Genomic DNA, 16,946 nt, shown 5'->3' on the forward strand with positions numbered 1-16,946 from the left:
GAAAGGAGTCCAAGCTGCACAGAAGGCATTGGGAAAGAACAAGTGTCTGGTAATTGATGGAATACAAACTGAAATTGATACAGCACTGGAGGCACTCACTCATCTAGGCCAAGACATTTGGAAGACAGCTACCTAGCCAAGTGATTGAAAGAGATCCTTATTTGTGTCCATCACAAAGAGAAGTGACCCAACAGAATGAGGAAATGATCAAACATTATCATTAATATCACACACAAGGAAAATTTTACTCAAGATAGTTAAAAAACAGCTGACTGCAACATTACATTGACAAGGAAATGCCACAGGTTCAAGCCAGATTCAGATGTGGAGCAAGGATATCATTGCTGATTTCAGATGGATCTTAGCTGAAATCAGAGAATGCCAGAGTGATGTTTACCTGTGCTTCATTGACTGCAAAGGCTTTAGACTATGTGGATCATGACTACATTGCACAATATGAGTATTTCTGAACACTTAACTCATGTGTTCATGAGGTAATTGTACATAGCAGTAGTTCAAAAAGAACAAGGGGTTATTGAATGGTTTAAAATCAAGAAAGGTGTGCACCACCTTTCACCATACTTATTCAATCTGTATGTTAAGCAAATAATTTGAGAAGGTGGATTATATGAAGAAAAATGTGGCATCAGGATTGGAGAAAGGCTCATTAACAACCTGTAATATGCAGATGATAAAACCTTGCTTGTTGAAAGGAAAGAGGATTTAAAACACTTACTGATGAAGATCAAAGACCACAACCTTCAGTACGGTGGCACCTCAATGTATATAAAACAAAAATCCTCACCACTGGATCAATAAATAACATCATGATAAATGGAGAAAAAAACTGAAGTTGTCAAGGACTTCATTTTGCTTGGATCCACCATCAACACACATGGAAACAGGAGTCAAGAAATCAAACAACATACTGCATTAAGCAAATCAGCTGCACAAGACCTATTTAAAGTGTTCAAGAGCAAAGATGTCTTTGCTAAAGTATCCCTGATCAAGCGATGGTATTTTCAATAGCCTTATATGCATGTGAAAGTTGGACAGTAAATAAAGAAGACGATAGAAGAATTAATCCACTTGAGATATGGTGTTGGAGAAGAATATTGAAAGTGCCATGGACTGCTAGAACAAACAATTCTGTGTTGTAAGAAGTACAAGTACGCTCCTTGAAAACCAGGATAGGGAGATTTCATCTCTCATACTTCAGACATATTATCAGAGGGAACAGTTCCTGGAAAAGGATATCATGCTAGTTAAAGTGAAAGGTCAATAAAAAAGAGGAAGAACCCAAATGAGATGGACTGTCACAGTAGCAGAAGCAGTGGACTCAAGCTTAACAACAATTGTAAGAATGGTGCAGGACCAGACAGTATTTCATCTTGTTTTGCATAAATTCGCTATGAGTCAGAATTGACTTGATGGCATCTAGCAGCAACAACCAAAGGAAAAATGTCAGCATAGTTTCACTATTATAAGGATGGAAGGGAAAAGGCATAATACAAATGCTCAGAACTGCCCTTGCTGGCCCATTTCTATGAATTCAGGACACATTAATGAGTCAAAACAACCCTGAAAATAGACACTGGCTATCTAGGATGGAGCACTCATAGACTAGATAGCAATGTTACTGTAAAAAGGACCCCATGTTTATTTGGATGTCAGAGGACATTTGTGTTTGAGGAGTAACTCCTAGTGATCTTTAGGGAAATAATCAATATGATTTAATTCAGTTCAATATCTAAAATGAGTTAATGAAAACAAATGAGCAAACAACTGATGTGTCCCTGAGTTGTAGTTTCTATTTTATGAATATGGTCCCTTAACAAAAACAAAATCCACTGCCTTCAAGTCAATTCCAACTCATAGTGATCCTGTAGGACAGTGTAGAAATGCCCCATAGGGTTTCTGAAACTGTACATCTTAACCGAAGCAGAATGCCTCATCTTTCTCCTACAGAGTAGTTGGTGGTTCAAACTACTGGCCTTTTACTTAGCCAGCCCAATACTTAAACCTCTACAAACCCATGACTTCTTAAGGCAAATAAATTAATAAGGTCTTTGAGCAATAAGAAGCTACAACAATGATGGTAAGTAAATTACATGACTGTAATTAAAATAAACATTAATCCCAACCAAACCTTTTGTCATCAAACAATCTGAGGCTGTAATCTTTTGACTAGCAGTTGAATGTTTAACCTACAGCACCATCACGGTTCCTAAGGAGAAACAGCGACATAAATTGTATGAATTGGATATGTGATTTTTTTTGTATGATAATTTCTTGTGACAATAATTAACATGCATTTATTGAAGAAAATTTAGAAAACAAAGAAACAGAAAAAGCATGGAATATCTGCCATAGTGTACCTCTACAATTTTAAAACTTTGGGTCTATAATGTTGACTTATCTCTCATTGAAAACATGGATGCTATAAAGCCAGACTTTTTTCTGATCATCATCAGCAGAAATCAGAAAATTAACTCTAAGCAAAACAGTTATCTCTTGAATCTAGTAGCTGGTGCACTGAACAGGAATTTGTGTACTTTTCCATTTATTTTTTTCGTAAAAATTGTATCATACTAATGATTGAGGGAGTCCTGGTGTGGTGTTGTGGATTAATGCACTTGAGTGCAAGATTGGTTTGTACCTCAGGTTCAGCAGTTCAACCTCACCAGCCGCTCTTGGGAAACTCTATACAGGGTCGCTATGAGTCAGAACTGACTTGATGGTGCTTAACAATGACTGAAGACAAAACTCATTTTTCTCACCCAGATATTTCCAAATAAAATTATAACTTTGTAGAAATCAGGCAAAACATTTAAGGCTGCCCTTCATGTTTAAACAGAAAAGTCACAATACTAAACTGAAAACAAAGTTCTGATTATTGAGTGGAGAATGGATTTTGGAAAAAAGAAAAGGATTGTGTTAAATGGAATCAGTGTGACTACAAAGAAAGCATCCTGGTATTTAATGACATGCAAACATGATGAAAAGAGGTATGTATGCCCAGTGAAAAACATAATTTAAAAAATAATGGGAACTAAAATCATGTCAATGAACCTAAATTCTGAAAAGGAGTAAGATTGCCAAAAGAGCTAACGATAACAAAAGGAACCTTGAACTCATTCTAAATAAGGAAGGGAAAATATCCCTGACTGAAAGATGACATGTTCACAGATGTTTGAATGTTTCTGTGCTCATGTTACCCAATGAGAAGAATGGTCTTCATTTTAGAAAACATAGGTTATTCTTCCAACTCCAACAGAAGAGATTTGAGGGATGTTTCATTTGACTGGACTGCAAGGCCACTTGACTGAACTGCAAGATCAGTGGTAGAAGCTCACCAGCCATTCCTCGAAAACCCTATAAAGGGTTGCTATAAGTTGGTACTGACTTGATGGCACTTAACAACAACAACACACACACATATAAATTCCTGTTTGGGGTTTGGCCCAGATAATGAAGAAAATATTACATGCTCTATCAGTGAAGATAAACAGAGATCAGAAGCAAGCTATAGTTCCCACTCCCTGTTAGAATTCAGGGCAAAACAAGACTTTCCACCAAACCCCAGAGGACTCTAACTCTAGTTGTTGTTGTTAACTGCTGTTAGTGGATTCTGACTCATAGTGACACTGTATAGGGTTTCCATGGAGCCGCTGGTGAGTTTGAACGACCAACTTCATGGTTCAAATTGACTTTGTGGTACAGTGCTTTATCCCACAGTGCCACACTAGAGCTCCCTAATTCTAGTTAGTATCTACATAAATGCAAAGTCAGCTTCACCTCAAAGGCATTAGCATCCCACTCCAAAATGAGTGAGTGCCACACACTTGAGTTGTATGTAGAAGGGGATAACCAGCATGGAGTCAATGAAGAACATCTAATTTGAGGGCACTGATTCTTCCATACCTCACAAGACTACCTCCCACTCCTTCTCCCTATACCTTAGGGGGAAAAAAGCAAGGGGAGAGAGATACTACCAAATAACTATGCATTCTTAACCAAGAAGCACAAAGAATTTTCTCAATGGACTAATTAATTCTGTTGTTGTTTTAATGCCATCCAGTCGGTTCCAACCCATAGCGACCCTGTATAGTGTTTCCAAGGAGTATCTGGTAAATTTGAACTGCTGACCTTGCAATTCAAATTGACTTTGCTGTCCAGCACATTAACCTACAGAGACAGACCAGGACTCCAATTAATTCTAAACAGGTTTAATTCAATTAAGCTTTAAACAAATAAGACGCTTTCCATTGTTTTCTTACTTATCAGTAAATAGGGGTTTGGGAAGAAGGCCAATTAGTTATGTGCATAATAAAAAAAATTGCATTTTTATTGTACTCCCTAATTATGAGATGAATTATATTTCTGTCTCTGCTACCCCTGGTCCTGTCCATTCGTAAAAACCTTGATTTAAATTTTCAGTTAGTTGTTTATACTTTGACTCTTCTGGGCACAGCCTAAAGATTTCTGAAAGAGTAAATCTGTATACTGCAAAAAGAAGAATACACAGTTCATGATAGATTTATCTTAGATATAAATCTATATAAACCTCAGTAAGAACACAAATCCAGGTTCTCACACTCACATTTCTGTAAAAGAAGCAGTGAAAACCCTCAGTTTCTGCTCAAAGACCTGTCTCCATTCTGCTCTAGTCATCTATTATCCAAGCATCTGCTCTGAAGCTTGGCTTTTTTGCATGTCTGTCTTACTCTGGAAGCTCCAGTGACACCTGTTAAGCATAATAGCAACACAAATGTCTTCTGACAACCAGGTAGCAACTGCAAGAGGTGCATTGGCTTGGAATCAAACCTGTGTTTCTCGTTTGAAAGGCAAGAATTTTACCACTGAACCACCAATATCCTTGTTAATTCCCCTTAATAAACCAATGGCCATCAAGCTGATACCAACTCATGGCCACTTCAGTATTTGATTGGCTGTGATCTTTTGGAAATAGATGGGCAGATCTTTTCTTCTGAAGTGCCTCTGGATACACTCAAACTGCCAACCTTTTGGTTAGTAGCTGAGCTGTTTGTGCCACCCAGGGATGACTTTAATTTTCCTTAGATGTGCTCTAGTTAATGATTCTCTATAACACTTGGATGCTCTAAATATATACCGCCACATTGTGGCTACCTATTTTATTACCCTGGGTTTGACTTGTATCCTTTTCTAAACACTAAAGTTCTCTTTCTAACAAATATGCTCTTTCTCTTACCTTCTGCATGTATAGATTGAAGCATGAAAAATTTTTTCAAGAGTTGCTAAAATAGGTTCTTCCCACAGTTCAGTACAAAGATACCATGACAATTCCTGTACAACATCATTAAATACCCCATACCAAATCATGTGAAGGGTTTACTATCAAAATGAGAGATGTCTTAGATGTTGCAACCTGTCCAGAATATTTTAAGGTATCTTAGATAATACAGCCTCCCCAGCATATTACTACTGGATTTATGCTTACAATTACATTTTGACAGCATTTATTACTTGTTGCTTTGGATAAATTGCTTGGACTTTCAGTATTTTTCTTTTATTTTTCTAAATGTCTTAAACTTTTGTACTTACATGAGTACATTGCGTTCAGTTAGCCAAATGATAGTGTAGAATTTAAAGAAGTTTATATTTAAGAAAATTGTAGGAAATGTTTGCTTGGGGACATTTCAAAATCTAATAATTAGGATTTTTATTCCTCTGAAATCTGATGATAATTTCTCAAAAATACAATAAAATGTTCATTAAAAAATAAGAGGAGCATTTTCTTTTCTGTTCTTCTCTTATATAAACACATTTAAAAAAAAAAAAAAAACCAAGAGTTAAATGGGGGAATTAAAAAAAAAAAAATACCCACTGCTCTATAGAGAGTATCTGAGACTATAAATCTTTATGGGAACATACAGCTTCATCTTTCTCCCATGTTGTTGCTGGTAGATTTGAACCACCAACTCTGTGGTTAGCATCCCATTGCCTATTTCACAACACCACCAGAACTCCTTAAAGGGAGAATCAGAACATCAGTATTTCATTTCCATGAGAAAACATTTAAAGCAATGAACAATGAACATTAAAGATATCAAAATTAAGCATCCCATGTTTTCTTATCTCATCTTCTGAATATGGATTCTTTTATAAAAGCAGGTTTGTGCCATCCAGTGGGTTCCAAAAAATGATACATTTAAGTCCTAAGCCCCAATATTTAGAAATGTGACTTTATTTTGACATAGCATCTTTGCACATGTCATTAGTTAACATAAGGTCAGAGTGAGTGGACTCTCATCCAATAGGACTGGTGTCCTTAAAATATAAGAAACAATGAGATCCACACAGGGAAGACCACCATATGATAATGGAGCCAAAGTGATGATTCTGCATGCCAAAGAATTGTAGCTAACAATTGCCAGCCACTACCAGAAGCTGCTGTAGAACTGTGGGTTAATGCGCCAGACTGCAAAGCCATTTTAACTGCAAGGTCTGCAGTTCAAGCTCACCAGCTGCTCCTCAGAAACCCTATACAAGGTCGCTATGGGTTGGAACCAACTCGACGGCACTTCACAACAACAACAACCAGAACCTGAAGAGAACTATGAAATACACGTTACCTCAGAATACTCAAAAGGTACCAATTTGTTGATAACTTCATTTTGGACTTCTGGCTTCCAGAATATGAAAGAACACAGTTCTGTTATCTTTAGTAGTAAATATTTTGTAGTAATTTCAGTAGCCCTAGGAAGCTAATACAGAGCCCTTGTTGACAAGTATGTGGCCAGTTTAATCTGCATAGGAGAAGAAGTGCCCAGAATTTCTACTTCTATGCCATGTCTACTATCTATGAAATCTGAACGGAAAGAAAGAGACACAAACTGTGGGAATGTGATTCACTAAATGTATTGCATATTCCCTAAAATGTATTTATGGATTCAGTAAAAAATCATCAATTCCCTATTTTATATCAGAGATTCAACTGTGCACTCAAGAGTAAACATGGTCCCTAACTTTCAGGAAGTTACAGGCTAGTAGAGGAGATAAAATATGCACAAATTATTCTCCTGATAAGGAAGACATTGACTGCAATAGAAACAATACTAACAATGAATGCTAAAGAAATTCAAAGGAACAAAGAGACTTTTCTTTTGGGAAATGGTTCAAGAAGGTGGTTTCTGAGTTAATACTAAAAGGATGGGTATGTTTTCCCCAGTTGTACATGAGAATTGTGACTTGTGTATAAGTGGAAAGTGAATTTAAAAGGCAAAGCAAGGGGCAAAAAAAAAAAAGCACCAAGAAGTTGATCCAGGGCATTAGTGGTGGTGGTATCAAATGCCATAGTGACCTGACTCATAGTGACCCCATATAGGGTTTCCAAGAAGCAGCTGGTAGGTTGAGCTGCTACCTTGTGGTTCAAATCAACTTGCTGTCTAATGCTTATCCTACAATGCCAATCATAAATAGGGGCAGGATAAGCAGAAAATGTTGAATATGAGGATGAAGAGCAAGAGATGCTTGTTCCGTTCCAGTCTGGCTCTCGACTCCTAAGACACTGGTAGGACATCAGAGTCATTTCAAAAAATTGCACAAATAGAGAAGATAGGTTTGTTCAACAAACAATAAAGTAGAATATTTAAGAACCTAATCCCCTAGAACGGGAAGAGCTGACTGCATTTCACTGCATCGCCTTTCTGCTGCATTAGTACAAGTTGGTTGATTTAAGAATCTGTGCTTCATTAGAAGTAAAAATGTAAACAAGAGCAAACAAAATTTACATGAAATGTTTTATTCAGCTGAGTTTGCCCTGAAATTCAAATTGGCTGGATAAAAACAAACAACAGTGGAAGACTGTTAACAAAGTCAAATTTTTGTAAAGTTCCTGTATACTTTTGCCATGATATTACAGTAAGGTTGTCAGCTAGAATAAAGAGTCATTTGCTTATATTTTGTCAAAACCATTCCATCATCTAGATCAGAGATATTCCATGAGCAGTTAGATTTTTAAAAGAATTATTCCATGAAATCTTGAGATTTACATGCATTGCCATTTAGTAGTAAATTTGTGATGAATGTGAAAACAAAAGAAAATTTTCTGTCAGAAAAAGAGACAGATAGGTTTAATCTATCAAGACTGCACACAGCCCTACCATCCTATTTTATGACTCTGAAAATTCAACTTTCATAAAGACAATTGAGTACATTGTTCATGCAATATGAAACTGTCCTTCGAACACTGTGCTATTGTTGTTTTATGTTCATTACTCACTAGTAAGTTATTTTAATTTGGGGAAAAATTCAAACAAGATCACAATTCCAGAATCATCGTCATATAATGTCAGTTAAGAGTTTCCTAATGGAAGGCACTGTGTACTGGAAACAGCAGTACAAAGCAAGTTAATTAAATACTGGCCTGGCCCAATAAGACCTAGATAACCAAAGGAGAAGTACAGAATCAAAGCCATCAAAATGGGAGAAAAGAACAAGAGAGTAAAGGGGTATTTTCCTCAGGGTTCTGTGCTCACTGGTTATTCTGGATGGAATGGTGCCACCCAAAAATTTGTTTTAGAGTCTTAACCCCTTTGCCTGTGGATATAATCCTGTTTAGAAATAGGACACATCAGTGTAGAGTGTGTTCTAAACATAATCACTTCTGAATTATAAAAAGAGCAGATTAGACACAGCTTGGGGGTGGGGTGGGGTGGGGACACATACTAGGGAAAACAGATGCCAGGTAAGAATCACCCAGAACCAAGGGACATCTAAGGCTACTGACAAGGAAGGAAGCCATGTGACCGAGACCTTGATTTGGACTTCAAGATTCTAGTTATGAGAAAAGAAGTTTCTGTTCCTTAAAGCCCCCACTGTGGTATTTCTGTTATAGCAGCAATAAGTAACTAAGACTTACTACTAGACAGAGTCAGCCATTTTCCTCAAAAAACTTTATTAAAATTGCTGCTTAGAAAGCAAAAAACCAGAAAGACAGTGCACATTAAAAAGATGACCTAGATACTCTACCTAATATGCTAATAAATCCTAGATTAGGAATAGGGAAAATAAAAAAGCATTTAAAGGAAAGATGAAGTAGAAGCTTAGCATATTTCAGCAAATTTGTACTCTAGAATGTGCCCATCTTACTGTCTTTTAGAAAAATGCTTAATCAAATACAAAATGGCTATATAATTAACCTTAAGTGCAGATTAGAAAAAATGAGAGTTTTAAAGTAAAGGAGATAATAAAAAAAATTTTTTTTAAAGCACCTCTACAGTCCCCCTGCTGTGGGTTAATGAGCTGGACTGCAAGGTAGATTTGAACCACAAGGTCTGATGTTAAAGTTCACCAGCTGCTCCTTGTAAACCCTACAGTGGGTCGTTGTGAGTCAGTATTGATTTGACAGCACTTAACAACAACAACATAGTTCCACCTATCTTTAGAAAAAGCAACTTATTTAAAAGGTATTTTCACCATTCACCGAACATACTGGCTTAAAAACACACAACTCAGTGTGGAATAACAGTGCCTGAAGAGTAATGAATCTCTGTCAATCACTTTAAATGACATTTAGTAAATGATAGAATGTACCAAAAAATTCTACTACCTAAAATTGCAAATTTGGGCCTAGAAGATCTGCTCTTATAAAAAGGCAATTCATACAACCAATTATTTCAGCCACTCATTCTAGAGATGTCTGATGAACATTTTACTCCTTGCCAGATATTATTTGGATTGTGTGGAATCTAATGATATAAAGCTGAGCCGGAAACTGCACTGGACTAAAGGTCATTTTAAATCACAAGGTCAATGATTTAAACCCATAAGACTCTCCTCAGAAACCCTATACAGGGTTGCTGTGATTCAGAACAAAAGGAGCTCTGGTAGCATAGTGGTTATGAATCGGGTTGAGAGCCTTAAGGTCAGCAGATCGAAACTACCAGCTGCTCCACAGGAGAAAGATGAGTCTTTCTGCTCCTGTAAAGATTTACAGCATTGGAAACCCTGTACAGGGTCGCTATGGGTAGGAACCAACTAGATCGCACTTAACAACAACAATGGGTCAGAACAGACTAGATGGCACTTAACAACAACAAGACACAACTAGCATGGTGGGGGAAGACAGGCAAACTGATAAATTAGAATACAATGTGGTGACTGATATTTAAAAATTAAACAGGGAGTCAAGTAAGTGCTGGCAAGGTACAGAGATGTCAGAAAACCCAATCCTGCCTTTCCCCCATCTTTATCCTAAATCTTTAAACTTCTTGTTTTATGCATCACACGGCATAGTAAGACTATATGCTCTACTTGTTGTTGGTAAGTGACGTTGACTAGGTTCCGAAACACAGAAACCCTGTATAGGGTTTCCAAGGAGTGCCTAGTGAGTTTGAATCGTAGACATTGCAATTCAAACCAACCTTGTAGTCAAGTGTTAATTCTACAGTGCCACTGTTCAGATAGGTTGCTTCCTTCTTTTAAATTAAAAAGTTTGTTTCTCATGTTGATTGAGATTTTCAGGGAGTCCTGGTGTGGCACTATAGGATAATTGCTGGACCACAAGGTCAGTTTGAACTGCAAGGTCTGTGGTTCAAACTCCCCAGCCACTCCATGGGAACCCTACACAGGGTCTCTGTTGGGTTGGTATTGACCCTATGGCATACCACCACCACCTATCTGAACACTATGATTTCAATGACAGATTTCATTACTAACATTACTTCAGCGTCTCACAGAGTTAACAAGCAGGTACTATTCTTTCAAAATTTCTTTTTTAAGAAGCAGGTCTTCAAAATGTCTATTATTGATTCCATCTCTACACCAGTCTTGACTTCTCTTAGTCTCAGTTTCTCCATCTATAAAATGGTCACAGTAATAATTCATGCCTCACACAGTTACTGTCAGAATTAAATGACATTGTTGGAGCTCTGGTGTGGCTCTGTAGGTTAATGCGCCAGACTGCAAAGCCATTTGCACTGCAATGTCGGCAGTTCAAGCTCACCAGCTGCTCCTCAGAAACCCTATACAGGGTCGCTATGGGTCAGAACTGACTCGATGGCACTTAATAACAGCAACATTGTTAAAGAGCTCTGGTAGTGTAGTGGTTACGAGTTGGGCTACTAACCTCAAAGTCTGCAGTTTGAAACTACCAGCCGTTTCACAGGAGAGATGAGGATTTCTGCTCCCATAAATATTGACAGCCTCAGAAACTCTCTACAGGGTTGTTGTGAGTTAGAACCGACTCCACGGCAAAACAACACCATCACTACCATTGTTATTGTTGATAAGTGCTGTCAAATCAGGTTTAACTCATAGGGTTTCTGAGAGTGACTGGTGAGTTTGAACTATTTGAACTACTGATCTTGTATGAATTCAGCACTTATTTATACAGCCATACCAGTGATTTTTGCTGTTGTTAGGTACCATCGAATTGATTCCGACTCATATTGACTTCAGGCATAACTTTCTGTTCCGCTCTTGTACCCCCTCACGTCTTCATTTCCTTTAGCATCTCTATGCTGGAGAGCAAGTTTCAGAATCTCTTCTGACATCCATTTTGGTCTTTGCCTTCTTTGTCTTCTTAATGACATTTTGATTTCTTCCTGTATGATGTTCCTGATGTCATCCCACAATTAATCTAGTCTTTGGTCTTTAGTGTCTAATGAATTAAATCCATTCAGGTGGGATTAGTTCAAGGGCAAGATTTGGCTCTCATGGACATGTTTTAGTTTTCTTCAGTTGCAGCCTGAACTTGCATACAAGCAATTGATGGTCTGTTCCACAGTCTGCCCTTGGCCTAGTTTTGGCTGATGGTAAGATTTTCCACAATCTCTTCCCACAGATGTAATCAATTTGATTGTATTTCATGTGGTGAACCAGTGATGACACAACTGAAGAATTCTACCAATTTTTTTTCAGTCTGAAATTGATCAAACGTGTAATAAAAAAAGCATTAATAATTACTGGTGATTGGAATGCAAAGGTTGGAAACAAAGAGGAAGGGTCAGTCATGTGAAAACATAGCCTTGGTTATAGAAATGATGCTGGAGATCACATGGTAGAATTTACAAGACCAATAACTTCTACACTGCAAATGGCTTTTTAAACACTATAAAAGATGACTATACATGTGGACTTCACACCAGGAGTACTAAAGATAAAAAGCACATAAAATGTCTGGAAATATTAATAATGTTCAGTAGGTGTTCATTATGATTAAATGATTCAATTCCTGGAAATCCTGTCTATTGTGATATTTATGGCTTCCCAGAAAGTTTGAAACAGCTATGGGAAAGAGTATATCTAACCGTATGTTGAGTATATGTTGTCATTGTTATTAAGTACTGTAGAGTTGGTTCTGATTCATAGCAACCCTGTGTAGTGTTTCCATGGACTGGTTGATGGGTTGGAACCCCTGACCTTGAAGTTAGCAGTCTAGTGATTATACTATAATGCACTATATACAGATATTGTTTTATATATAATGTATTGAATGCTGAATTCCTAAAAGTTGGCTTTAAAATATACCAAATTTTCAACCAATTGCCTTATTGCACCATAGTTATTGGTAGTTTCAAGTTAATCCATCATTTCTTCTTTAAATTGTTACAGTAAAGCTTAGCTACACTTACTGAGATCTCCTCTGAGTTCCCTGGTTAATGATGCACACCACCCACTCTACTTTCCTTGCTTTATCTTCTCCCCCGCACTCCCGCCCTGTAGTGCTTAACACTTTCTAGCATAGTATATATCCTTAGTTATTAATTATGTTTATTCTTTATTGTCTGCATTTCTTGATAGGAAAATAAGAAATTAGGTACACAAAAGCATAAAATAGAACAATAATGATATAAGTAATGCACAATATCCAGAAGGAATAGGACATGATGAATTTGAGGTGGAATTTTCAAAGCAGGATAGGTACACTGAATGTAGCTTTTCTGACTTCATAATGTCGGTAAAAGTCAGACAAGCACAAGCACCAGGGGTAGAGATATCTCTTTTTCAATCAGGGTTGACTACTCAAGTGAAAATGCAAAGTGTCAGAAAAATTCTAGCCCTTTCAATACAGTAGCATAATTTTCCCTATGTTATTATTGTTGTTATGTACTATGGAGTTGGTCCGACTCATAGTGATCCTGTACAGGGTTTCCAAAGCTGTAAATCTTTACAGGAGCAGAAAGCCTCATCTTTCTTCCATGGAACAGCTAACAGTTTCGAACTGCTGACCGTGAGATTAGCAGCCGGGTTCTTAACCACTATGCTACCAGAGCTCCTTAATTTTCCCTGTAAGATACCCTATATTTTGGAATTAAGTGTAGTGTGCAAGAGAATCTACCTCCCATGGTGTGATCACACATCTGGCTCCTCAAAGCTTGAAGCAGTGCCTTTCCAAATATTCATCTGTAATCACATAATGTAGACTTAGAATAGTGTTTTGAAGTCACTTAGAAAGGTTATCATGTACATTCTTTTGCTCTTATTCTTTCCAATTCTAGGACAATCATCCCTATTTTCCCTCTGTACTTATTTCAACTATGTTCATCCATTAAAACACATTCAAATGCCATCCTCCCCAGGGAGCTTCCCCAATGCCTTCTGCTGTAATTTATTTTTCTCAGTCCTCTCTATTCCTTTGGCATTTGATTTCTGTCTCAATTACAGGTCACACTTATCTACGTACCAAGAAGATATATGAACCCTGTCTATCTACTCCTCTGCATTTGAGCTCTTTATCTCTAAGCACCCTGCTTTCCACATCTTTGTGCATACAGTGCACCTGCCTGTTACAGGAATTCAAATAGCTCTCTTAAAGGAGTGTATAAATAAAAGATACATGGCTGAAAGTCACAAAGCATGCTTTTTGTGATAGCAAGAATAATAGCCAATATTGTGCTGGTCAAAGAGCTATGTTTTTAAGAGAACTTATTCATTCACTTCCAATAACACCAAGGAGTTTTCAAGAAATCATTGAACCATAACTCAATTCCTGGGCTTCCAGATGACCCATACTTTAAAATTCATACCAGTGAACCAAGTGACAAATTGGGTTGACAATGACTGTTTTAAAAACATGCTCCTGAATGTAGACCTTCCTTGTGACAGAATATGCTGGGAAAGCGTGAAATTATTGAATTAATCACTGCAGTTAGAACTCTTTTACCAAACGTTAACATTTGAGAGGAAAACAAAAGATACATGATCACTTTTTCCCTGCTTTCCTTCTATACTTAAAGATTTAACTGAAGTCTTTTCTGACTGTCCTGTTTAATACTACACACCACTTGCTTCACCTTCTTTCTTCTACATTTTTGGTGTTCTTCTTTTCATAGTGCTCAACATTTTTAACATTGTATGCCCTATACTTACTTACTATGTTTATTCTTTATTGCTTGTCTTCTTTGCTAGAATGTAAGCCCCACATTGACATAGCTCAAGAATTTACAACAGTGTCTTGCGTACTTACTTAGACAGAGTGGGTTCTCATTAAATGTTTTTTGGAAAAATGAATAAACTAGTGATTAAGGGAGTGCTTTCTTAAGAAATTTTGTTTTTGTTTTGTTTGTCTCCCAGTGAGATAGTTAAAAGACCATTAGTGGAACTGCTGAAGATGTAGCATAGAAAGATTAAAGTGACTTAAGATGCTAAGAAAAAGATTACTCTTTGGGAGTCTGTCTGGGATGAATGGCCTTCAGTCCTTGTTTCTCTGGTCTCCTTGCCTCTTCTTTCCTCTCTCCTTACTCCACATCTGTATTTTCTATATATTTTCTTTTCCAATTCCATCCTGGAGGCCTCTAGAGTTCACAATGACTAGCATTGTCTTGAAAAGGGATTTGTCATTGTTATTGTTGTTGCTAGTTTTTGTTGCATCAACACAAACTCATGGCAACTCAAGGTGTTATAGAGTAGAACTACCTCCCAGAGTTTTCAAGACCTTTCAAAAGCAGATCACCAGGTCTGTCTTTCAAACACACCTCTTGGGGGGTGGAGGGGGGGAGGGGTTTGATTGACCGGTCTTTCAACTAGTTGTTGAATGCTTAACTATTTGTGCCACCAGTAGGTGGGATCCACTGACCACCACAAACATAAGTTTACATTAAATCAGATTCTTCACAGAAAAGTGTTTACAAAAAAAAAAAAAGAAAAATTGGAAAGAAATGAAAACTAGTTCTTCTTGCTAATATTGTCCAACTTTCATAGCATATTTTCTGATTATTTAGTAAACTAAATTGCTGCCTTTATACTGTCATGCCAAGGGGGAGAGGATGAGTGAAGAAGAGAAAGAAAGAGAAGGCCCTCAGCCATCTTGCATCTTGTATGTCTTGTTTATATCAGAAGTGGGGAAACAGAAACCCTCAGCAATTCACTCAATTTAAATCAGAATGACTTTCAATTCTAATATTTGTGCGAAATAGGCAAAAATCTATACCATCAGCTAATGACAAGACCCAATGCCATCAAGTCAAGTCCAATTCATCGTGACCCTATGTAGAGTTTCAGAAGCTATTGAATTTGAACTAATAACCTTGTGGTTAGCAGTCCAATGTTTATCCTACAGAACCAGAGCTCCTTTTAGTCCATGATAGAGGAGTGAGATGCAGTTTTGTTTTGTTTTTTCATGTATTCTTAAGTTTTTTATATTTATTCTTAAACACCAAAACCCTTGACGTGACCGGCCATAAGTAAAGGACTGTAAACAGGTATCAAGAAATAGTGCAGCCTTCAATCTTTTTCTTGCCTAAAAGTTTTTTTTTCTGTGTGTGTGTGTGTGTGTGTGTTGTTGTTGTTTTTCAAGTTGCTTTAAATAGGATAAAGTTTCATTTCTTGACAACATCATCTAGAAAACTGCACTGTGTACCCAAGGAACCAGCACAGAATCAAAACATCCACTATAAATATCATGGTGAATCAGATTCCACCAAGGAGAAATAAACTCTCAAGGAGCAAGTTAGAGATCTTCCAGGAAGCACTGATTCTATCAGGGCATTAGATGTACAAAGATCTCTGAACACAAGCTACACAGGCACACCCACAGGACAATTAAATTGGGAGCTCATTTTCCAGAATTCACGGCAGAGATATAAAAAGCAGACAGGAGATTGATCTAAATTAGATATTCTTCCCCTCATGTCTTGAAAAATCCTGTACCTTCCCAGGGTTGGTTTTGATTTTGTTTCTTTTCTTACAGCCAGCTTTCCTTACCTCTTACATAATTGCTTGCAGATCTTTGGTCTTGAATGTAATACTCCTTTCCCTTAAACTATGCTCTAAGGAAAACCAGATGAGATTGCTTTCAATTAAAATGAGCCCCTCAATTTTTTGCTTAACCTCCGCCACACCTTCCCTTTTCAAATTATCAGTGCCACATACTATCCAGTCAGAGCCAATGCATGGAGACCCCATATGTGTCAGAGTATAACTGTGCTCAATCGGGTTTCCAATGACAGATTTTTTGAAAATAGGTTACCAGGCATTTCTTCAAAGGCACCTCGGTTGCACTCTGATCTCCAAACTTTGGTTATCATTTAAGCAGCTGAACTATTTGTAGCACCCAGGAACTTGCTTACACACTAGGTGGTCCAGAAGTAATAAGCTAGAGGAAAGTTGATGGGAAAAGGGTTTTAAAATCAGCATTTTCAGAGCAACTACCTGGTACTACTGTGGGAGAAATGTGAGGCTTTCTGCTCCCATAGAGATTCATAGCCTCAGAAACCCTATATAGGGTCACTATGAGTTGAAATGGACTCAAAGGTACTAAACAACAACAACAACATCTGGAGTCCAAAAGGAGCATGTTTATTAATGGTGAAAATAAGACAAATCAACTAGACACAATTGCTTTCTTCTTAAATAAATGAACACATAGCACAGCAAGTATACATATAAAAAATAGTTTCCTAATGACTGATGAGGTATCAGGTTGGATAACTGGAAATAAGGTAATCACACACATCTTC

This window comes from Chrysochloris asiatica, unplaced genomic scaffold, assembly GCF_000296735.1.
Source record: "Chrysochloris asiatica unplaced genomic scaffold, ChrAsi1.0 scaffold00377, whole genome shotgun sequence".
Taxonomy (NCBI): Eukaryota; Metazoa; Chordata; class Mammalia; order Afrosoricida; family Chrysochloridae; genus Chrysochloris; species Chrysochloris asiatica.